Source organism: Chaetodon auriga, chromosome 14 (assembly GCF_051107435.1).
Source record: "Chaetodon auriga isolate fChaAug3 chromosome 14, fChaAug3.hap1, whole genome shotgun sequence".
Classification (NCBI taxonomy): domain Eukaryota; kingdom Metazoa; phylum Chordata; class Actinopteri; order Chaetodontiformes; family Chaetodontidae; genus Chaetodon; species Chaetodon auriga.
Genome location: NC_135087.1, coordinates 7794177 through 7818664, shown reverse-complemented (window position 1 = coordinate 7818664; position 24488 = coordinate 7794177). Strand labels below are relative to the sequence as shown.

Here is a 24488-nt window from a genome sequence, read left to right as displayed (position 1 = left end):
ATCAGACCATCTGTAAACAGGTTTGCTGACTTTACAGGTGACAGTGACAGTGGATCCTGCAGTCGATGTCACTACTGGAGGCTGAGTCACAGTCACCTGACCGCTGCATCCTGCAGACAAAAACAAATCATTCATTGATCAGCAGAAAGAAATGAGAGAAAAGGCAGCACATCATGTTTGAAATGTTGCTGAGAGAATGAACCTGTGAAACAGCAGCAGGCCAGCGTCCAGATGAGGATGGTGATGAGAGTCATGGTGCTCGTGCTTTCTGCTGTGTTGACTGACAGATGTGAGTCCTGCAGTGTTGAACTCACAGGACTATAAACCTTCTCAGTTCACTGGAGGATCAGCTGACCATGCAAAGCCTCCTCTCTATGGAAATCATCTCTCTGCTCTCAACACACTCAAGGCAACGTGGATTTGAATTATTTGAATGTAGATGTAAAAGCAGGTTTTTATGCTTCGTAAAATAAAACTTTTAGTGTCAATAGTGTTGAATGTTTGTGGCATTGAGTGATTATTTTCTAACAACTATTTTGTTGTTGAAATTTAATTCTACATATTTACTTAAAGCAGCATTTTAGAAACTGTCTGTGAGTTTGTTTCAGTTTTATTTAGATTCATTGTGGTTCTGCTTGATGACTTTTGTGTTGTGTTCACTGGACCAGTTATCCTCATCATCAGTCTCTTCATCAACCCTCTGCACCTGCAGCAGGCCGTTTCACTTCAGTCAAACTGAAGGAGGTTTTTGTACGGCTCTGAATCACTGTGTGAACGCTCCACTACCATGGTTGCCGAAACAGTAGTAATCTCCAACATCTTCAGCCTGAACACCACTGATGGTCAGAGTGTAGTCAGAACCAGATTTACTGCCACTGAATCGAGACGGAGTTCCTGAGAAGCGAGTTGAGGCTCTGTATATAAGAAGTTTGGGAGTCTGTCCAGGTTTCTGAAGGTACCAACTGAGATCAGCACCAATATTTGAACTCCCTGTGGCGCTGATGGTCACAGTCCCTCCAAGACTAACAGACTTGAATTTGTCAGTCTGAGTCAGAAAATTGTTGGCAGAAGACTCTGAAATGAGGAAAGAAGAACATGTTTAAAGTCATCTGAAGCAGCAGCTCAGGTTTTAAAAGAAGACAACAACAAACATGTTCAAAGCAAAAGTAAAGACGAGAGAAGCGACTGAATTTACTCTGAACATGTGGAAAATCTCTCACCCTGACTCAGAAAACCCAACATGACAATCAGAGTTATTGGCAACATCATCCTGATGCAGTTTTCAGTGTGAGTGCATGAAAACAGTTCAGACTCTCTGTGACACAAGAACTTAAAGCGTGAGGAGCAGTGATGTATCAAAGTCATGCAAATAAAGTGAAGAAGGCAAACACACATCTGTTCATGTGAAACAGAAAGAGCAGAGGTGAGGTGGAGCCACACTTCATCATCTTGACCATCATTCAGACATTTAAGGTCCATCTAGAAAATGTCGACTTTATTCTTTCCTTTATGTTTCCTCTCTTCATTGTTAACAATCTCGTTGTCACTTCTTTAACATATCTATAGCACCCCCTGTTGGCAAACTGGATCAACACTAAACTCAATGTGAGATTTGCAGTGATGATTTTAAATCTTCACTCAGTCAGTTTTTCTACTTCAGTAATCTCCCACTTCATATCAGGCTGAATGCTGTCTTTCGAGATTTGATTTTCTGCCTCGACTGCAATGATCATCTACCACAAATCAGGATTGACCAAAGAGCCAAAAGGCTAAACACCCCGTTTAAGGGATGGCGACCAATGTTAACTGGTCCTCACAAAGCAAACCTTACCTTTATTTCTCAAATACACTGAAGTGTGTAGAAGTAACTGCATTTCATTTGCACCTGTTTAAAAAAGGGTTTGATGCTGCATTAAGCACCTCAGCAACTCATCACAGCCTACATCTCTTCCTGCACTGATGTGAAACACACTGGTCCATACAGACCTGCTGTTGTGAATCAATTCATCCTGCAAGATGTGGAAGAAACCAATACTATCACAAAGTGGGGGTGTGACTTTTTGAGAAATGACCTATAAGATCAAAAGATATGATCATAACTACAAGCCCCACCCATTTGGATGGCCATGATATGCCTGATCATCTCATGTTTGTATAGTAAATACACTGAACAAAAATCTAAATGCAACACGTTTGTTTTTACTCCAATTTTTCACGAGCTGAACTCAAAGATCTAAAACATTTTCTATATACACAAAAAAAAACATTCCTCTCAAATATTGTTCACAAATCTGTCTCAATCTGTGTTTGTGAGCACTTCTCCTTTGCCAAGATGATCCATCCCACCTCACAGTGTGGCGTATCAAGATGCTGATTAGGCAGCATGATTATTATACAGGGGTGCCTTAGGCTGGCCTCAATAAAAGGCCACTCTGAAATGTTCAGTTTTGCTTTATTGGGGGGTCTGGGGGGTCAGAAAACCAGTCAGTATCTGGTGTGACCACCATTTGCCTCACGCAGTGCGACACATCTCCTTTGCATTGAGTTGATCAGGTTGTTGATTGTGGCCTGTTGAATGTTGGTCCACTCCTCTTCAATGGCTGTGCCAAGTTGCTGGATTTTGGCAGGAACTGGAACACGCTGTCGTCGTCGATACGCCGATCCAGAGCATCCCAAACATGCTCAATGGGTGACACGTCCGATGAGTATGCTGGCCATGCAAGAACTGGGATGTTTTCAGCTTCCAGGAATTGTGTACAGATCCTTGCAACAGCATTATCGTGCTGCAACATGAGGTGATGGTCATGGATGAATGGCACAACAATGGGCCTCAGGATCTCATCACGGTATCACTGTGCATTCAAAATGCCATCAATAAAATATACCTGTGTTCGTTGTCCATAACGTACGCCTGCCCATACCATAACCCCACCGCCATCATGGGCCACTCCATCCACAACGTTGACATCAGCAAACCGCTCACCCACAAGACGCCACACACGCTGTCTGCCATCTGCTCTGAACAGTGAAAGCCTGGATTCATCCGTGAAGAGAACACCTCTCCAACGTGCCAGACGACATCGAATGTGACCATTCGCCCACTCAAGTCGGTGATGACAACGAACTGCAGTCGGGTCGAGACCATGATGAGGACGACAAAAATGCAGACGAGCTTCCCTGAGACGGTTTCTGACAGTTTGTGCAGAAATTCTTTGGTTATGCAAACTGATTGTTGCAGCAGCTGTTCGGGTGGCTGGTCTCAGATGATCTTGGAGGTGAACACGCTGGATCTGAAGGTCTGGGCTGGTGTGGTTACACGTGGTCTGCGGTTGTGAGGCCGGTTGGATGTACTGCCAAATTGTCTGAAACGCCTTTGGAGACGGCTTATGGTAGAGAAATGAACATTCAATTCACGGGCAACAGCTCTGGTGGACATTCCTGCAGTCAGCATGACAATTGCACGCTCCCTCAGCATGGTGTGTGATAAAACTGAACATTCTAGAGGGGCCTTTTATTGAGGCCAGCCTAAGGCACACCTGTGCAATATTCATGCTGTCTAACCAGCATCTTGATATGCCACACCTGTGAGGTGGGATGGATTATCCCGGCAAAGTAAAAGTGCTCACTAACACAGATTGGCACTACGTTTACACGTAGCCGGCTATTTTCAGAAACGGACATTTCACCCTCTCCGTTTTCAGAATAACCACGTGCACACGTGTCCGTTTTCAGAAAACTTTTCGTTTACACTAACCCGTGTATGCATGCCGTCGACGCGGGCGGTGACGCGGACTGGCTCTTCATGTTGGTGGGGGGAGAAGTTGTTGCGAAATTGCTGACCTCCGAGCACTCATTCATCTCTGCTCCTTGATATAATAGAGCAGCTGTATTTACAAATGCAAACATACGAAAAGGGTTTGCACCAACATAAATGCGACTGCTACTCTGAATGCATCCATGATCACCACGGCCAAATGAAAATGTAAACATAAGTCGACCTTTTGGCACAGGTGCAAGTTCTGTCGTTTAATGTGACGTCGGCTACCTAAAACTCTGTTTTTCTCTGTTTTTCTCCGTTTACATGCAAACGTGCAACCGAAGTTTTCCAAAATCTCCACTCTGGCCAGAGTTTTGACAAGGCATCATTTTCATTGATTGCGTGTAAACAAAGGGCACAAAGGAAGGGAAACGTCTCCATTTTTCAAAATAACCGTGTGCATGTAAACAGGGCTTCAATAAGCACCAGCTCTCCACTTGCTGAAACGCCAAAGTATATTTCTGCTGCCTTCACTTGTCTGCCTTCCTGAATCTTGATTTTCCTATGAAAATGAACATAACGGGTTGTTGGTTATAACAATGATTGTATCACAGTTCTTGACATTGGAAAAATGCATGAGTGTGAATGTGTAGTTTGTGCTTGGTGAGGTTACTGTCAGCTCTGTGTTCAGTGGTCTGTGTCAGAGTCTCTTCCTCTTCAGCAGCTGCAGTCGGTTCCTGCTGTAACAGCTCAGTGTCTCTGCAGTCTGACTGAGGGAGGTTTTTGTACAGCTACAAATCACTGTGTGAACACATAAGTACTGTGGTAACTCTGACAGTAATAAACTGCTGCATCTTCAGTCTGAACTCCACTGATGGTCAAAGTGAAATCAGAGCTGCTTCCACTGCCACTAAACCGAGCTGGTGTTCCTGAAACTCGTGTGCTTGCATGTCTTATTAGGAGCTTTGGAGGCTGTCCAGATTTCTGTTGATACCAGAACATGTAGTTATTACTGTAAACAGGTGTGCTGGTTTTACAGGTGACAGTGACAGTGGATCCTGCAGTCGATGTCACTACTGGAGGCTGAGTCACAGTCACCTGACCGCTGCATCCTGCAGACAAAAACAAATCATTCATTGATCAGCAGAAAGAAATGAGAGAAAAGGCAGCACATCATGTTTGAAATGTTGCTGAGAGAATGAACCTGTGAAACAGCAGCAGGCCAGCGTCCAGATGAGGATGGTGATGAGAGTCATGGTGCTCGTGCTTTCTGCTGTGTTGACTGACAGATGTGAGTCCTGCAGTGTTGAACTCACAGGACTATAAACCTTCTCAGTTCACTGGAGGATCAGCTGACCATGCAAAGCCTCCTCTCTATGGAAATCATCTCTCTGCCCTCAACACACTCAAGACAACATGGATTTGAATTATTTGAATGTAGCTGTAAAAGCAGATTTTTATGCTTCTTAATATCAATATGTTAGTCTTACAGTTTTTCTTTATTGCTAAGACACATTTCTCGAAAGCTGCTCTCCTTTTCTCTAAACTGTGTAAGGGAAATTCTCCTTGTTGCTTGTTGAGAGTTGCTAATTCTCAGAAGAATTACAGACTCGGTGTGATGAATCAGGTCTCTTGAATACATGCAGCATGGAGGGAAGACTCATGCAGAGTGTTCTCTCTAGATCTCCACAATGTCTTGGCATTTACACTGTTCAACAAAAAGACAAATGGTTGTCACATGCACCTGGTAATGATAAAATCTTTCCTTCAAGAACAATGGCAATTTGGGGGAGTTTACTCATCCTGTTCCCTGAGGTTAATACTATACCATAAACTTCTCAGTTGCAATGGATCGCACCCTAAAAACTTCCCCCTTCATCCTGTTCCCCTATTGAATGCTCATCTCACCTTAGTGATCAAAGGCCACAAAGACTTTTACAATTCACAGACTGATTCCCGAGATTAGCAAGTCATCTAATTCCTACAACTGTGAACACAAAACCCAACTTTCAAGCTACATTCACAAAACCTCAGACTCCTCTTGCAAGACCAAACTTTCACCTCAAAACAGTTTAATCCATGTTCAAAACTGCAAAACAAAACAAAAAACCTGTGCATTCAGCACTTTTACATATTTTAAAAAAAAAAAAAAAAAAAAAGGTACAAAAAACAGAAATCTTGTACATTTAGCACTTGTATACAGTAAGCCTATGTAAAAATAAAGTACAAAAATATAGAAATGAGAAGTGCATTACTCAGCCACAGCATCATTTCTCCGTACTGGGTCAGGCCACAGGACTTCATCCACATCACAGGCCACATTTTGTCAACAGGGGAAACAAAGCCCCTGGCATGCCGTATCCAGGCTTGGCATGCCTCCACACCTGTGTCACCTCAGGCTCGTTCCATGGCTTGCAGGAGATTCACCCTGGTGTAAGGTTGGCGTTTATATACCTTCCACCGCCAGGGGGAGAAGAATACTTCAATGGGGTTCAGGAAAGGGGAGTACGGTGGAAGGAAAAGATTGATAAAACCTTGGTTCATATTGAACCACTCTCTAACCTGGAGGGCTCTGTGAAAACTCACATTGTCCCAAACAACAACATAGATGGGATCCTGCTGCCCTAACAGAGCATCTCGCATGTGATTGAGGAAAATAGGGAGCTGGTGAGTGTTGTAGGGCCCCAGGTTGGCATGATGGTGGACAACCCCATGATTGCTGATGGCAGCACACAATGTGACATTACCAACATGCTGCCCAGGGACACCAACAATGGCCCGCTGGCCAATCACGCTATGGCGTCTCCTTCTCCTACTGGTGAGATTAAACCCAGCTTCATCCGTGTAGATGTATTCATGGAGTCTTTCCATTGCATCCAGTTGAAAAACTCTCTGTACAAATAGATACAGTTTTGTAAGTGATACAGAAAAAGTGATTTAGGCCGCTACAGTAAATCACTACTTACAGCAATCAACATTGAATGTGTCTGGATATATACCAACCTGTACATACTGGAATCTTTGACTCTGAGTCGCGATCAAAGGGCTCTCTGTACAGCTGTTTCATGCGCAGTCTGTTGCGTTTGAGGACACGATCAACAGTAGAGAGGCTGACACTGCTGATACCCTCAAAATTTACATGGTCCTCAATGATCTTCTGCTGAATTTCACGCAGTTTAATGGTGTTGTTCTCACGGACCATATCGACAATTCGGGTCTCTTTGTGTGGGGAGAACATACCTGTCCTCCCACCCCCATGTGACAGTCTTTCAATTCTACAAAAAGAGAACATGCACCTACAAAAATATACATGGAATACTAGGCCTACAAACAGTTCGCCTAACCCTCCATTACAATACTACAGTACATTGGCACAGTGATGTACTGAAACATATATTTACTTACAGCATACTGTGGTACAGTATATAGTATAGTCATACAGTAATTGCTGTCAACATTTACATACCATAATGTCAAAAAAGGTAATTACCTGTTCTCTTCTCTAAATCTTGGGATTACGGTGGACACAGTGAATCTACTGATGTTTGGTTGTACCCTTTGTCCGGCCTCCCTCATGCTGATACCATGGACAAGAACATGGTCAATCACAGTTGCTCTGATTTCATCAGATATTACTGTTCTTCGTCTTCACTGACCACCTCGACCTCCTCGACCACCTCTCACACAAACTCCTCCTCTCAGATTTCTATCCATTGTTTTGCCTCACAAATCAGTGCTCTCTGAACTGCCTTATATATGTTCCCTCACATTGTTAGCCACAAGTGTGATCAATGTTGAGTTGTTGTGTTCAACCAGTGACACCTGTGCTTTACTTGCGTTTGACTTTTGCCACCTGTGCTCACCATTATGCAACACAGGTGCATCACAAAAATGAAAATGTGTTGACAAGTTGTGTCTAAACAGGTGAAAAGTGCTTATGGTTTTGCCAAAAGAGTGACTGATTCAATCAGTGGGTTCAGGCAATGGAGCGTTTGGTTCAGACAATAGGGTTTAGTGTTTTAGCAATGGAGAAAAACTGTAAGTGGAACGAGATTATTTCTATCATTAGAATATTTTGGTGGTGTGTGCATGTACATGACAGTGTTTGGATACATTTGTGATTATCATAGATATTTTGTTTGTGAAACGATGAAATATAATGAGCTTCAGAGCTGTTGTTGTGCTTATATTTTTACCTCTGCTTCCAGTCCAAGAAGCCTGAATGCTAGGCTAAGCTAATGCCAAGCTAAGCTAACAGGCCACTGGCTGTAGCTTCATGTTTAACAGACTGTGGTGATCCACAGATTCCCCTACTTTTTCCTTTTTGTGTCTTGTGTTTGTCCTCTCCCTCTGTCTCCTGTCTGTCTGTCTGGTGTGAGTGTGTTTCCCTGCAGGGTGTGGCTGACAGGTTGGGCTCGGCCTCCTCCTCCCATGAACGCAGCTGCACTCAATCATTCAATCAAGACTCACCTGCAGCCACAGCACCAGCTCTCCACTTGCTGAAATGTCTGTTAATCCATGTGGCAATGACTGAGACTCCTGATGAAAGGCCAAAGTATATTTCTACTTTCGTCCCTTGCTTGCTTGCCATCCTGACTCTTGATGTTCCTCCGTTCTCATGTGCATTGCCTTCAACTGTCTCTGTAATGGAAATGCAAGTGATACTGATGTATATGGGAAATTAACAGCATGGGTTGGTGGTAAATTGGAAAAATATATGAGTTGAGTGTGAATATGTGTATTTTGTGCTTGGTGAGGTTACTGTCAGCTCTGTGTTCAGTGGTCTGTGTCAGAGTCTCTTCCTCTTCAGCAGCTGCAGTCGGTTCCTGCTGTAACAGCTCAGTGTCTCTGCAGTCTGACTGAGGGAGGTTTTTGTACAGCTACAAATCACTGTGTGAACACAGGAGCACTGTTTATGTAGTGGTAACTCTGACAGTAATAAACTGCTGCATCTTCAGTCTGAACTCCACTGATGGTCAAAGTGAAGTCGGAGCTGCTTCCACTGCCACTAAACCGAGCTGGTGTTCCTGAAACTCGTGTGCTTGCATATCTTATTAGGAGCTTTGGAGGCTGTCCAGATTTCTGTTGATACCAGAACATACCCTCATCACCATCAGACCATCTGTAAACAGGTTTGCTGACTTTACAGGTGACAGTGACAGTGGATCCTGCAGTCGTTGTCACTACTGGAGGCTGAGTCACAGTCACCTGACCGCTGCATCCTGCAGACAAAAACAAATCATTCATTGATCAGCAGAAAGAAATGAGAGAAAAGGCAGCACATCATGTTTGAAATGTTGCTGAGAGAATGAACCTGTGAAACAGCAGCAGGCCAGCGTCCAGATGAGGATGGTGATGAGAGTCATGGTGCTCGTGCTTTCTGCTGTGTTGACTGACACATGTGAGTCCTGCAGTGTTGAACTCACAGGATTATAAACCTTCTCAGTTCACTGGAGGATCAGCTGACCATGCAAAGCCTCCTCTCTATGGAAATCACCTCTCTGCTCTCAGCACACTCAAGGCAACGTGGGACCCAAAATAAGGAGAAATACTGTTTGGATTGACACCATCTATGATCTTAATGGAACACAAGGAAATATTTATATCACAAGTGCAGTTGAGGATTTAAGGAGAAGTTTGTGTCCACTGTGGTTGGTATGATGTGTCTGTTTGTCTGCCTTTCATTTACTGAGAGGGTTCACTGCAGATAAATAATGTAATTCACTTTTGCTTATTGTGAGTTTGGAAATTATTATTATTAAAAAGCATCATGTTCATTCAACCAAGTGTCAATTGATAGAAAACAGTCAAAGAAATGACTTTATTACAAGAAGACTGTCATCGTTTGTCTGTCAGGTGCAGAAAACTAAAGAAAAATGAAAGAAATAACCTTCATTTATACAATAATTTCAATCCATATCACTTAAAATGCTTTGCAGATTCAGAAACATGTCATTTTATTTTCGTCAGAGTCTTTTTTCAGTGTATAGATGTTTGTTGACAGTGCAGGAGGTTTTTGTACGGCCACTTCATCAGTTTGTATCACTGTGGTACACTTTCGGTGGAGGAACCAAACTCATCATTGACTGTAAGTATCACAGATTTATCATTTCTACAACATGAAAGATCAAACTTCATTGTGCAAAATGAGCTAATTTCATCAGAAATTATTGAAGGAGTTTGAAATGTGTATATTTATTGTTATTTATCAAAATTAGCTGAAATCGCAATTTGGCTTTCATTGTGAAAAGATTCACTTTATTATCGTGTTTCTGATCATATTAAGGTTAAATAAATGCCAAATAAGTTACATTTTCTCATATTTTATTTTCAAGTGACATTTTATTAGACAAAATGTACTTGTGGAATTGGTCTGAGGAAAAGTTTAACGCTAAAAAATGACACCAAATTTCTTATTTTTTACATTCAAACTGTTATTAAAATGAAATGAAATCTGTTTATAAAACAAATAAGTCAGTTTATATGTTCATGCAGTCCAGCTGTAGTTTGTGTTCACAGTTCGTTAGTTTAAAGTGGTGAAAAGGAAGTGAAACAGACAGATGACAAAGTCTTTAACTGGATACAGACATTACATTTTGAAAAACAAGAAAATCACTGAAGGCATGAATTATTTACTGTCAAACATTATAAATTAGACATGAGGTTAAATTTCATGATCATTATTCTGAATATTTCTTTATATTTACACTTGTGCTGCATATGATTTTCTAATTCTAAGTGATTTGTGATGAGTGCCTCAGTCGAAGACTCATTCGTTTAAATGTCAAAATGAGATTAAGTTTGAGCATTTAGTTTTATTTGTTAGCGCCTCATTTGGTCCCATCTGTCACCTCCTCTCCTCTGTCTGATCACAGTATGGTGCACACAGCTCGTCCACAGTCGTGTTAACCTCTGTCATGTGTGGTCAGTGTGTCGTGTTCAGCTGTGTGTCCTACAGTGGGAGTTAATCTGCTCCTGGTGTGTCTCTGCTCTCCCCTCCAGCTGGCTCCACGGTCAGGCCCTCGGTCTCTCTGCTTCCCCCCTCCTCTGAGCAGCTCTCCGGGGGCTCGGCCACGCTGGCCTGCCTGCTGAGCGGCTACTCTCCTGAGGGAGCCGTGGTGAGCTGGGAGGTGGACGGCACGCAGGTGACAGAGGGGGTCCTGAGCAGCTCCGAGGAGGAGAAGAGCGGACGCTACAGCAGCAGCAGCACCCTGAGCCTGAGCAAGGAGCGCTGGATGCAAGGAGAGCTGTACTCCTGCAAGGTCCTCCATAAGGGCCACAGCCAGACCCAGTCCCTCCACAGGAGCCAGTGTCAGGCCTAGAGGGGCTGGCTGGAGCCCACGACAGGAGCTCTGTGTGTGTGTGTTGGGGTCGGGAGCAGGAGGAACACACCTGCTGCTCTCATCAATATGACTTTTAATGTTTGCAGAGGAAACTAAAGCTTTGTGTGACAGAGAACAACACTGCTGTAAAGTGTTGGACAACGACAACTTAGAGAGAAATGTGTGTAGCTCAGCAGCTGGATGTGAGTGTGCTTCATAACTGTCATGTTGATGGTTGATGTTTGTGCTAATAAAGCTTGAAGTGATGAACAACTTGATGAAGTGTTTGGTCTTTTATCTCTTGAAGAGCAGCAAGAAATTAAATGCTTTTAGAACTTCAGCTGATTCCCTCTTGGACCTGTCCCCCCTGGCCTGACCGTCTGCTCAAATGATTGGATCTCTGACATTTGTCTGTGTTACTCTGTTGGAAAGATCGTTAATCTGATGAAACTCTTCATCATCTCCCACCTCTTTCTGTGAGTCACAGTGTTTGGGTCTGTTTCTTGACACAAAAGTAATAAATTCAGTGATTGTACAGGTTCAACAAACAAAATGCAACATGTGCGTCTCTGAGCTTTAGTGGTGATGTTCAGCTGATTTTTGTACCTTTGGATGGAGCCAGGCTCGATGGTTACCAAGACTCCAGTCATCACACAAAGCGAAGCTAAGCGGCCACTGGCTGTCGTCTCATGTTCAATGGTCAGAGATGAGAGTGGCATCAGTCAGTAAAATATGAACCTCTGACAAAGATAAATGTGTTTGTTCAAAGGAATAAATGACATGTTCAGAGTTTTGTGGATTACGGTGTCAGTGGAAAGTGATGGAAAAGCAAATGATGCTAATGTGTGGAAAATGAACATGAAATGTTGGTAATTATAACAATGTTAGTTTCACAGTTTTTCATATGGAATTAAAATAAAACTATGGAAAAATATAAATCACACAAATATATGAGTGTGAATGTGTAGTTTGTGCTTGGTGAGGTTACTGTCAGCTCTGTGTTCAGTGGTCTGTGTCAGAGTCTCTTCCTCTTCAGCAGCTGCAGTCGGTTCCTGCTGTAACAGCTCAGTGTCTCTGCAGTCTGACTGAGGGAGGTTTTTGTACAGCTACAAATCACTGTGTGAACACTCCACCACTGTGGTAACTCTGACAGTAATAAACTGCTGCATCGTCAGTCTGAACTCCACTGATGGTCAAAGTGAAGTCAGAGCTGCTTCCACTGCCACTAAACCGAGCTGGTGTTCCTGAATGTTGTGTGCTTGCAAATTTTATTAGGAGCTTTGGAGGCTGTCCAGGTTTCTGTTGATACCAGGACATATAGTCTCCATCACTGTCACTGTAAACAGGTTTGCTGGTTTTACAGGTGACAGTGACAGTGGATCCTGCAGTCGATGTCACTACTGGAGGCTGAGTCACAGTCACCTGACCGCTGCATCCTGCAGACAAAAACAAATCATTCATTGATCAGCAGAAAGAAATGAGAGAAAAGGCAGCACATCATGTTTGAAATGTTGCTGAGAGAATGAACCTGTGAAACAGCAGCAGGCCAGCGTCCAGATGAGGATGGTGATGAGAGTCATGGTGCTCGTGCTTTCTGCTGTGTTGACTGACAGATGTGAGTCCTGCAGTGTTGAACTCACAGGACTATAAACCTTCTCAGTTCACTGGAGGATCAGCTGACCATGCAAAGCCTCCTCTCTATGGAAATCATCTCTCTGCTCTCAACACACTCAAGGCAACGTGGATTTGAATCTTTTCAATGGAGGTGTAAAAGCTAAATTTTTATGCTGCTAAATGTAAAACTATTAGTGTTAATACTGTTGAACATTTGTTGCAATCACTGTTTACTTTCTAACATATATTTCTGCATATTAATTTTCAGCTGCACTTCAGCAACTGGGAATTTGTTGGAGTTTATTAAGATTCATTGTGGTTCTGCTTGATGACTCTTGTGTTCACTGGACCAGTTATCCTCATCATCAGTCTCTTCATCAACCTTTTGCACCTGCAGCAGGCCGTTTTCACTTCAGTCAAACTGAAGGAGGTTTTTGTACGGCTCTGAATCACTGTGTGAACGTTCCATCAGTATGGTAGCCAGCACAGTAATAATCTCCAGCATCTTCAGCCTGAACACCACTGATGGTCAGAGTGTAGTGAGAACCAGATTTACTGCCACTGAATCGAGACGGAGTCCCTGAGAAGCGAGTTGAGGCTAAGTATATAAGAAGTTTGGGAGCCTGTCCAGGTTTCTGAAGGTACCAACTGAGATAAGCACCAATATTTGAACTCCCTGTGGCGCTGATGGTCACAGTCCCTCCAAGACTAACAGACTTGAATTTGTCAGTCTGAGTCAGAAATTTGTTGGCAGAAGATTCTGAAATGAGGAAAGAAAAACATGTTTAAAGTCATCTGAAGCAGCAGCTCAGGTTTTAAAAGAAGACAACAACAAACATGTTCAAAGCAAAAGTAAAGACGAGGGAAGCGACTGAATTTACTCTGAACATGTGGAAAATCTCTCACCCTGACTCAGAAAACCCAACATGACAATCAGAGTTATTGGCAACATCATCCTGATGCAGTTTTCAGTGTGAGTGCACGAAAACAGTTCAGACTCTCTGTGACACAAGAACTTAAAGTGTGAGGAGCAGTGATGCATCAAAGTCATGCAAATATAGTGAAGAAGGCAAACACACACCTGTTCATGTGAAACAGAAAGAGCAGAGGTGAGGTGGAGCCACACTTCATCATCTTGACCATCATTCAGACATTAAAGGTCCATCTAGAAAATGTCGACTTTATTCTTTTCTTTATGTTTCGTCTCTTCATTGTGAACAATCTCGTTGTCACTTCTTATGATCTCCTCATTAACATATCTATAGCACCCCCTGCTGGCAGACTGGATTAACACTTAACTCAATGTGAGCTGACTGGAGATTTGTGGTGATGATTTTAAAACTTCACTCAATCAGTTTTTCTACCTCAGTCATCTCCCACTTTATATTCGGATGAACACTTTATTCAGAGATGTTGTTGTTAAGTATTTGTGCAGTTGTGAGTATTGAAAATGACCCAACTGTAATGACTGTATTGTCAAACACAGCAGGGAGCAGCAAAAGAGACCGAGCTGACCTCACACAGCAGTGTCTCCTTGTCAATAAACACTCAAACTGGGCAGCAGACCTGACTTGTTTTCCAAACTGCTCAGGCTCCTTGAAAGATACATCACCACCAGCCCAAGTACATAAAACCTTTCACCACTCATATAACCAGAGAGAGCAGTAATAGTCAAGGTCAAGATTTTTAATTCCACCTCAACATCTGTCTTCAAGACCACAAAAGGAATCCATGACTCTCCTCCAGTTCTCCTCCAGAGTCCTTTCTGCCTCGACTGCAATGATCATCTACCACAAATCAGGATTATTTAAGGAGCCAAAAGGCTAAACACCTGGTTTGAGGGATGGTGACCAACTTTAACTGGTCCTCACAAAACAAACATACCTTTATTTCTCAAATACACTGAAGTGTGTAGAAGTAACTGCATTTCATTTGCACCTGTTTAAAAAAAGGGTTTGATGCTGCATTAAGCACCTCAGCAACTCATCACAGCCTACATCTCTTCCTGCACTGATGTGAAACACACTGGTCCATACAGACCTGCTGTTGTGAATCATTTCATCCTGCAAGATGTAGAAGAAACCAATACTATCACAAAGTGGGGGTGTGACTTTTTGAGAAATGACCTATAAGATCAAAAGATATGATCATAACTCCAAGCCCCACCAGCTTGGATGGCCATGATATGTCTGATCATCTCATGTTTGTATAGTAAATACACTGAACAAAAATTTAAATGCAACACATTTGTTCTTACTCCAATTTTTCATGAGCTGAACTAAAGATCTAAAACATTTTCTATATACACAAAAAAAAACATTCCTCTCAAATATTGTTCACAAATCTGTCTAAATGTGTGTTCGTGAGCACTTCTCCTTTGCCGAGATGATCCATCCCACCTCACAGTGTGGCGTATCAAGATGCTGATTAGGCAGCATGATTATTACACAGGTGTGCCTTAGGCTGGCCTCAATAAAAGGCCACTCTGAAATGTTCAGTTTTGCTTTATTGGGGGGTCTGGGGGAGTCAGAGAACCAGTCAGTATCTGGTGTGACCACCATTTGCCTCATGCAGTGCAACACATCTCCTTTGCATAGAGTTGATCAGGTTGTTGATTGTGGCCTGTTGAATGTTGGTCCACTCCTCTTCAATGGCTGTGCCAGGTTGCTGGATTTTGGCAGGAACTGGAACACGCTGTCGTATGCGCCCATCCAGAACATCCCAAACATGCTCAATGGGTGATGCGTCCGATGAGTATGCTGGCAATACAAGAACTGGGATGTTTTCAGCTTCCAGGAATTGTGTACAGATCCTTGCAACAGCATTATCGTGCTGCAACATGAGGTGATGGTCATGGATGAATGGCACAACAATGGGCCTCAGGATCTCGTCACGGTGTCTCTGCATTCAAAATGTCATTAATAAAATACACCTGTGTTCGTTGTCCATAACATACACCTGCCCATATCAAAACCCCACCGCCACCATGGGCCACTCCATCCACAGCATTGACATCAGCAAACCGCTCACCCACAAGACGCCACACGCTGTCTGCCATCTGCCCTGAACAGTGAAAACCTGGATTCATCCGTGAAGAGAACACCTCTCCAACGTGCCAGACGACATCGAATGTGAGCATTCGCCCACTCAAGTCAGTTACGACGACGAACTGCAGTCGGGTCGAGACCCCGATGAGGACAACAAACATGCAGACGAGCTTCCCTGAGACGGTTTCTGACAGTTTGTGCAGAAATTCTTTGGTTATGCAAACTGATTGTTGCAGCAGCTGTCCAGGTGGCTGGTCTCAGACGATCTTGGAGGTGAACACGCTGGATCTGAAGGTCTGGGCTGGTGTGGTTACACGTGGTCTGCGGTTGTGAGGCCGGTTGGATGTACTGCCAAATTGTCTGAAACGCCTTTGGAGACGGCTTATGGTAGAGAAATGAACATTCAATTCACGGGCAACAGCTGGTGGACATTCCTGCAGTCAGCATGACAATTGCACGCTCCCTCAGCATGGTGTGTGATAAAACTGAACATTCTAGAGTGGCCTTTTATTGAGGCCAGCCTAAGGCACACCTGTGCAAAAATCATGCTGTCTAACCAGCATCTTGATATGCCACACCTGTGAGGTGGGATGGATTGTCCCAGCAAAGTAAAAGTGCTCACTAACACAGATTGGCACTACGTTTACACGTAGCCGGCTATTTTCAGAAACGGACATTTCACCCTCTCCGTTTTCAGAATAACCACGTGCACACGTGTCCGTTTTCAGAAAACTTTTCTTTTACACTAACCCGTGTATGCATGCCGTCGACGCTGGCTGTGACGCGGACTGGCTCTTCATGTTGGTGGGGGGAGAAGTTGTTGCAAAATTGCTGACCTCCGAGCACTCATTCGTCTCTGCTCCTCGATATAATAGAGCAGCTGTATTTACAAATGCAAACATACAAAAAGGGTTTGCACCAACATAAATGCGACTGCTACTCTGAATGCATCCATGATCACCACGGCCAAATGAAAATGTAAACATGGGTCAACCGTTTGGCACAGGTGCAAGTTCTGGCGTTTAATGTGACGTCGGCTACCTAAAACTCTGTTTTTCTCTGTTTTTCTCCGTTTACATGCAAACGTGCAACCGAAGTTTTCCAAAATCTCAACTCTGGCCAGAGTTTTGACAAGGCATCATTTTCATTGATTGCGTGTAAACAAAGGGCACAAAGGAAGGGAAACGTCTCCATTTTTCAAAATAACCGTGTGCATGTAAACAGGGCTTCAATAAGCACCAGCTCTCCACTTGCTGAAACGCCAAAGTATATTTCTGCTGCCTTCACTTGTCTGCCTTCCTGAATCTTGATTTTCCTATGAAAATGAACATAACGGGTTGTTGGTTATAACAATGATTGTATCACAGTTCTTGACATTGGAAAAATGCATGAGTGTGAATGTGTAGTTTGTGCTTGGTGAGGTTACTGTCAGCTCTGTGTTCAGTGGTCTGTGTCAGAGTCTCTTCCTCTTCAGCAGCTGCAGTCGGTTCCTGCTGTAACAGCTCAGTGTCTCTGCAGTCTGACTGAGGGAGGTTTTTGTACAGCTACAAATCACTGTGTGAACACTGGGCCACTGTGGTAACTCTGACAGTAATAAACTGCTGCGTCTTCAGTCTGAACTCCACTGATGGTCAAAGTGAAGTCGGAGCTGCTTCCACTGCCACTAAACCGAGCTGGTGTTCCTGAATTTCGTGTGCTTACAAGTTGTATTAGGAGCTTTGGAGGCTGTCCAGATTTCTGTTGATACCAGTACATATCCTCAGCTCCACTACTGTATCTGTAAACAGGCTTGCTGGTTTTACAGGTGACAGTGACAGTGGATCCTGCGGTCGATGTCACTACTGGAGGCTGAGTCACAGTCACCTGACCGCTGCATCCTGCAGACAAAAACAAATCATTCATTGATCAGCAGAAAGAAATGAGAGAAAAGGCAGCACATCATGTTTGAAATGTTGCTGAGAGAATGAACCTGTGAAACAGCAGCAGGCCAGCGTCCAGATGAGGATGGTGATGAGAGTCATGGTGCTCGTGCTTTCTGCTGTGTTGACTGACAGATGTGAGTCCTGCAGTGTTGAACTCACAGGACTATAAACCTTCTCAGTTCACTGGAGGATCAGCTGACCATGCAAAGCCTCCTCTCTATGGAAATCATCTCTCTGCTCTCAACACGCTCAAGGCAACGTGGGACACAAAATCAGGAGAAATACTGTTTGGATTGACACCATCTATGATCTTAATGGAACACAAGGAAATATTTATATTACAAGTGCAGTTGAGGATTTAAGGAGAAGTTTGTGTCCACTGTGGTTGGTATGATGTGTCTGTTTGTCTGCCTTTCATTTACTGACAGGGTTCACTGCAGATAAATAATGGAACTGACTTCTGTTAATCAAGATTTTGTAAAAAATCATAATTAAACAGCATCATGTTCATTAAACCAAGTATCACCTGATAGAAAACTGTGAAAAAAAATGACTTTATTACAAGAAGACTGTCGTCGTTTGTCTGTCTGGTGCAGAAAACTAAAGAAAAATGAAAGAAATAACCTTCATTTATACAATAATTTCAATCCATACCATTTGAAGTGCTTTGCAGATTCAGAAACATGTCATTTTATTTTCATCAGAGACTTTTTTCAGTGTATAGATGCTTGTTGACAGTGCAGGAGGTTTTTGTACGGCCACTTCATCAGTTTGTATCACTGTGGTGGACTTTTGGTGGAGGAACCAAACTCATCATTGACTGTAAGTATCACAGATTTATCATTTCTACAACATGAAAGATCAAAAGTAATTGTATAAATTGAGCTAATTATATAAGAAATTATTTAAGGAGTTTGAAATGTGTATATTTATTGTTATTTATCAAACTTGGTTGAAATCGCAATTTGGCTTTCATTGTGCAAAGATTCACTTTATTATTGTGTTTCTGATAATATTAAGGTTAAATAAATGCCAAATAAGTTACATTTTGTCATTTTATTTTCAGTTGGCTTTTTCTTAGACAAAATGTGCTTGTGGAATTGGTCTGAGGAAAAGTTTAACGCTAAAAAATGACACCAAATTTCTTATTTTTTACATTCAAACTGTTATTAAAATGAAATGAAATCTGTTTATAAAACAAATAAGTCAGTTTATATGTTCATGCAGTCCAGCTGTAGTTTGTGTTCACAGTTCGTTAGTTTAAAGTGGTGAAAAGGAAGTGAAACAGACAGATGACAAAGTCTGTAACTGGATACAGACATTACATTTTGAAAAACAAGAAAATCATTGAAGGCATGAATTATTTACTGTCAAACATTATAAATTAGACATGAGGTTAAATTTCATGATCATTATTCTGAATATTTCTTTATATTTACACTTGTGCTGCATATGATTTTCTAATTCTAAGTGATTTGTGATGAGTGCCTCAGTCGAAGACTCATTAGTTTAAATGTCAAAATGAGATTAAGTTTGAGCATTTAGTTTTATTTGTTAGCGCCTCATTTGGTCCCATCTGTCACCTCCTCTCCTCTGTCTGATCACAGTATGGTGCACACAGCTCATCCACAGTCGTGTTAACCTCTGTCATGTGTGGTCAGTGTGTCGTGTTCAGCTGTGTGTCCTACAGTGGGAGTTAATCTGCTCCTGGTGTGTCTCTGCTCTCCCCTCCAGCTGGCTCCACGGTCAGGCCCTCGGTCTCTCTGCTTCCCCCCTCCTCTGAGCAGCTCTCCGGGGGCTCGGCCACGCTGGCCTGCCTGCTGAGCGGCTACTCTCCTGAGGGAGCCGTGGTGAGCTGGGAGGTGGACGGCACGCAGGTGACAGAGGGGGTCCTGAGCAGCTCCGAGGAGGAGAAGAGCGGACGCTACAGCAGCAGCAGCACCCTGAGCCTGAGCAAGGAGCGCTGGATGGAAGGAGAGCTGTACTCCTGCAAGGTCCTCCATAAGGGCCACAGCCAGACCCAGTCCCTCCACAGGAGCCAGTGTCAGGCCTAGAGGGGCTGGCTGGAGCCCACGACAGGAGCTCTGTGTGTGTGTGTGTGTTGGGGTCGGGAGCAGGAGGAACACACCTGCTGCTCTCATCAATGTGACTTTTAATGTTTGCAGAGGAAACTAAAGCTTTGTGTGACAGAGAACAACACTGCTGTAAAGTGTTGGACAACAACAACTTAGAGAGAAATGTGTGTAGCTCAGCAGCTGGATGTGAGTGTGCTTCATAACTGTCATGTTGATGGTTGATGTTTGTGCTAATAAAGCTTGAAGTGATGAACAACTTGATGAAGTGTTTGGTCTTTTATCTCATGAAGAGCAGCAAGAAATTAAATGCTTTTATAACTTCAGCTAATTCCCTCTTGGACCTGTCCCCCCTGGTCTGACCGTCTGCTCAAATGATTGGATCTCTCTCATTTGTCTGTGTTACTCTGTTGGAAAGATCATTAATCTCATGAAACTCTTCATCATCTCCCACCTCTTTCTCTGAGTCACAGTGTTTGGGTCTGTTTCTTGACAAAAACCTCATAAATTCAGTGATTGTACAGGTTCAACAAACAAAATGCAACATGTGCGTCTCTGAGCTTTAGTGGTGATGTTCAGCTGATTTTTGTACCTTTGGATGGAGCCAGGCTCGATGGTTACCAAGACTCCAGTCATCAGATGTTGATGATCATACCAATGTTAGTTTCACAGTTTTTGACATGGTATAAAAATGAAACTATGGAAAAATATAAAACACACAAATGTATGAGTGTGAATGTGTAGTTTGTGCTTGGTGAGGTTACTGTCAGCTCTGTGTTCAGTGGTCTGTGTCAGAGTCTCTTCCTCTTCAGCAGCTGCAGTCGGTTCCTGCTGTAACAGCTCAGTGTCTCTGCAGTCTGACTGAGGGAGGTTTTTGTACAGCTACAAATCACTGTGTGAACACTCTACCACTGTGGTAACTCTGACAGTAATAAACTGCTGCATCTTCAGTCTGAAATCCACTGATGGTCAAAGTGAAGTCGGAGCTGCTTCCACTGCCACTAAACCGAGCTGGTGTTCCTGATTCTCGTGTGCTTACATATTTTATTAGGAGCTTTGGAGGCTGTCCAGGTTTCTGTTGATACCAGAACATAGCCTCATCTCCATCACCGTATGTGTAAACAGGTTTGCTGGTTTTACAGGTGACAGTGACAGTGGATCCTGCAGTCGATGTCACTACTCGAGGCTGAGTCACAGTCACCTGACCGCTGCATCCTGCAGACAAAAACAAATCATTCATTGATCAGCAGAAAGAAATGAGAGAAAAGGCAGCACATCATGTTTGAAATGTTGCTGAGAGAATGAACCTGTGAAACAGCAGCAGGCCAGCGTCCAGATGAGGATGGTGATGAGAGTCATGGTGCTCGTGCTTTCTGCTGTGTCGACTGACAGATGTGAGTCCTGCAGTGTTGAACTCACAGGACTATAAACCTTCTCAGTTCACTGGAGGATCAGCTGACCATGCAAAGCCTCCTCTCTATGGAAATCATCTCTCTGCCCTCAACACACTCAAGACAACGTGGATTTGAATTATTTGAATGTAGCTGTAAAAGCAGATTTTTATGCTTCTTAATATCAATATGTTAGTCTTACAGTTTTTCTTGATTGCTAAGACACATTTCTCGAAAGCTGCTCTCCTTTTCTCTAAACTGTGTAAGGGAAATTCTCCTTGTTGCTTGTTGAGAGTTGCTAATTCTCAGAAGAATTACAGACTCGGTGTGATGAATCAGGTCTCTTGAATACATGCAGCATGGAGGGAAGACTCATGCAGAGTGTTCTCTCTAGATCTCCACAATGTCTTGGCATTTATACTGTTCAACAAAAAGACAAATGGTTGTCACATGCACGTGGTAATGATAAAATCTTTCCTTCAAGAACAATGACAATTTGGGGGAGTTCACTCATCCTGTTCCCTGAGGTTAATACTATACCATAAACTTCTCAGTTGCAATGGATCGCACCCTAAAAACTTCCCCCTTCATCCTGTTCCCCTATTGAATGCTCATCTCACCTTAGTGATCAAAGGCCACAAAGACTTTTACAATTCACAGACTGATTCCCGAGATTAGCAAGTCATCTAATTCCTACAACTGTGAACACAAAACCCAACTTTCAAGCTACATTCACAAAACCTCAGACTCCTCTTGCAAGACCAAACTTTCACCTCAAAACAGTTTAATCCATGTTCAAAACTGCAAAACAAAACAAAAAACCTGTGCATTCAGCACTTTTACATATTTTTAAAAAAAAAAAAAAAAAAAAAAGGTACAAAAAACAGAAATCTTGTACATTTAGCACTTGTATACAGTAAGCCTATGTAAAAAAAAAAAGCACAAAAATATAGAAATGAGAAGTGCATTACTCAGCCACAGCATCATTTCTCCGTACTGGGTCAGGCCACAGGACTTCATCCACATCACAGGCCACATTTTGTCAACAGGGGAAACAAAGCCCCTGTCATGCCGTATCCAGGCTTGGCATGCCTCCACACCTGTGTCACCTCAGGCTCGTTCCATGGCTTGCACGAGATTTACCCTGGTGTAAGGTTGGCGTTTATATACCTTCCACCGCCATGAGGAGAAGAATTCTTCAATGGGGTTCAGGAAAGGGGAGTACGGTGGAAGGAAAAGATTGATAAAACCTTGGTTCATATTGAACCACTCTCTAACCTGGAGGGCTCTGTGAAAACTCACATTGTCCCAAACAACAACATAGATGGGATCCTGCTGCCCTAACAGAGCATCTCGCATGTGATTGAGGAAAATAGGGAGCTGGTGAGTGTTGTAGGGGCCCAGGTTGGCATGATGGTGGAAAACCCCATGATTGCTGATGGCAGCACACAATGTGACATTACCAACATGCTGCCCAGGGACACCAACAATGGCCCGCTGGCCAATCACGCTACGGCGTCTCCTTCTCCTACTGGTGAGATTAAACCCAGCTTCATCCGTGTAGATGTATTCATGGAGTCTTTCCATTGCATCCAGTTGAAAAACTCTCTGTACAAATAGATACAGTTTTGTAAGTGATACAGAAAAAGTGATTTAGGCCGCTACAGTAAATCACTACTTACAGCAATCAACATTGAATGTGTCTGGATATATACCAACCTGTACATACTGGAATCTTTGACTCTGAGTCGCGATCAAAGGGCTCTCTGTACAGCTGTTTCGCAGTCTGTTGCGTTTGAGGACACGATCAACAGTAGAGAGGCTGACACTGCTGATACCCTCAAAATTTACATGGTCCTCAATGATCTTCTGCTGAATTTCACGCAGTTTAATGGTGTTGTTCTCACGGACCATATCGACAATTAGGGTCTCTTTGTGTGGGGAGAACATACCTGTCCTCCCACCCCCATGTGACAGTCTTTCAATTCTACAAAAAGAGACCATGTAGTTACAAAAATATACATGGAATACTAGGCCTACAAACAGTTAGCCTAACCCTCCATTACAATACTACAGTACATTGGCACAGTGATGTACTGAAACATATATTGACTTACAGTATACTGTGGTACAGTATATAGTATAGTCATACAGTAATTGCTGTCAACATTTACATACTATAATGTCAAAAAAGGTAATTACCTGTTCTCTTCTCTAAATCTTGGGATTACAGTGGACACAGTGAATCTACTGATGTTTGGTTGTACCCTTTGTCCAGCCTCCCTCATGCTGATACCATGGACAAGAACATGGTCAATCACAGTTGCTCTGATTTCATCAGATATTACTGTTCTTTGTCTTCGCTGACCACCTCGACCACCTCGACCTCCTCAACCTCCTCGACCTCCTCTGACACGAACTCCTCCTCTCAGATTTCTATCCATTGTAGTGCCTCACAAACCAGTTCTCTCTGAACTGCCTTATATATGTTCCCTCACATCGTTAGCCACAAGTGTGATCAATGTTGAGTTGTTGTGTTCAACCAGTGACACCTGTGCTTTACTTGCGTTTGACTTTTGCCACCTGTGCTCACCATTATGCAACACAGGTGCATCACAAAAATGAAAATGTGTCGACAAGTTGTGTCTAAACAGGTGAAAAGTGCTTATGGTTTTGCCAAAAGAGTGACTGATTCAATCAGTGGGTTCAGGCAATGGAGCGTTTGGTTCAGACGATAGGGTTTAGTGTTTTAGCAATGGAGAAAAACTGTAAGTGGAACAAGATTATTTCTATCATTAGAATATTTTGGTGGTGTGTGCATGTACATGACAGTGTTTGGATACATTTGTGATTATCATGGATATTTTGTTTGTGAAACAATGGAATATAATGAGCTTCAAAGGTGTTGTTGTGCTTATATTTTTACCTCTGGACAAGATGGTTGTTTACCTCAGCTAAACTAATGCCAAGCTAAACAAACAGGCCAGTGGCTGTAGCTTCATATTTAACAGACTGTGGTGATCCACAGTTTCCCCTCCTTTTTCCCTTTAGTGTCTTGTGTGAGTGTGTTTCCCTGCAGGGTGTGGCTGACAGGTTGGGCTCGGCCTCCTCCTCACCTGAACGCAGCTGCACTCAATCATTCAATCAAGACTCACCTGCAGCCACAGTAAATGAGCACCAGCTCTCCACTTGCTGAAATGTCTGTTAATCCATGTGGTAATGACTGAGACTCCTGATGAAACGCCAAAGTATATTTCAGCTTTCTTCCCTTACCTGCTTCTCTGCCATCCTGACTCCTGATTTTCCTATGTGCTCAGGTGCATTGCTCTCACCTGTCTCCACAATGGAAATGCAAGTGATACT

At 43.0% G+C, this 24488-nt stretch overlaps 2 pseudogenes; both read left to right on the top strand.

Annotated features, from left to right (window-relative positions):
- The first annotated feature begins 6454 nt into the window (after positions 1-6454).
- LOC143331891 (Ig lambda-2 chain C region pseudogene) lies at positions 6455-11079 on the top strand (annotated as a pseudogene).
- Positions 11080-15679: 4600 nt separating this feature from the next.
- LOC143331890 (Ig lambda-2 chain C region pseudogene) lies at positions 15680-19716 on the top strand (annotated as a pseudogene).
- The last annotated feature ends 4772 nt before the right edge of the window (positions 19717-24488 follow it).